We start from the raw sequence: 1,157 nt of genomic DNA, 5'->3' as shown, positions 1-1,157 counted from the left end.
AAAGCCTCCCCCCCCTCCATCTTCTCCTCGCGCTCCTATTGGCAGGCGCGTCTCCCACTGCTCACCTCCATCGCGACCGAAAGCGCAACCGCTCGTGGAAATCCCATTGCCAGCACCGCCGCCAGTCCAGCGCCCGGATTACGCCCTTGACTCGACCCGCCCCGTCGCCCTGTCGCCCTGCCCAGCGTCCGCCTGCATAGCATCGCACTGGCACCGCTAGCCCATCGCCACGCCCAACCGCCAGCGTCGCACAGGCTGTCGCGCCGCGCATCGTAACACGCCCGCCCTCTCTCGCCCTCTCTCTCGCCCTCTTGCGCGCGCGCGCCGTTGGGGCCTGTCTGCCCGTGTGGGTGTGGATGTGAGTGTGTGAAGCCAGCCAGCCAGCGAGCAAGCCAGCAGCAGCAGCAGCCAAGTAAGTGCGCCAGCATCCAGGCAGTCGAGGAGCCAGCGAGCGAGTGAGCGAGTGAGTGAGTGCTGGGGCGTGTCGCAACCGCCTTCCCCCTCGCGGTCGCGCCTGCCACCTCTGCCCGTCGCTCCTGCCCGCTTCCGTCGGCCGTGGGCTCACGCGTCGCACCTGCACCTGCCTCGTCGCCGGCTGCCCGTCTGCCCGTCTGCCCGTCGTCGGTCGGGGCCGCGCGCACGCAGGCTCGGCATGGGCGCCCTCGCGCCGTCCATCCCATCCCATGTATTCACTCGGTCGCTGACGGACAAAGCAGTTTGCGGCCCGCCCACCTCTCCACTCGCCTGCGCGCCCACTCTCCACTCTCCCCTCTCCACTCTCGACCCTCGGTCGCAGCCACCCTCGTACGTCAGTCAGCTGCTTCCCAGGCCGCCTGCACCTGTTGCATGCCACTAACCGTTTCCCTTGCGCAGCCTCCTTGTTACACCAGTGACCCGCAGCCTGCAGACTCGGCCGCCAGCTCGCCCCCCCCCCCCCGTCGTCTCTCCCAGTGACGTGGTCGCCAACGAAATAGTCCGCCAGCGCATCCGCTTGCCGACCGCGCAACCGATAATATGTCGGCCTCTCCCCCAAAGCAGGAGGGCGTGGAACCAGCCCAGTCGCCTGACGAAGAACAGCCCATGGACCGGAACACAGAAGAGAACACAGCCCAGATAGGTTACGAGTTCGAGGTCAAGGAGCAAGATCGATGGCTTCC

This window comes from Exserohilum turcica (genome assembly GCF_000359705.1).
Source record: "Exserohilum turcica Et28A unplaced genomic scaffold SETTUscaffold_14, whole genome shotgun sequence".
Taxonomy (NCBI): Eukaryota; Fungi; Ascomycota; class Dothideomycetes; order Pleosporales; family Pleosporaceae; genus Exserohilum; species Exserohilum turcicum.
The sequence above is the reverse complement of the archived record's forward strand: the minus strand, read 5'-3'. Positions refer to the sequence as shown.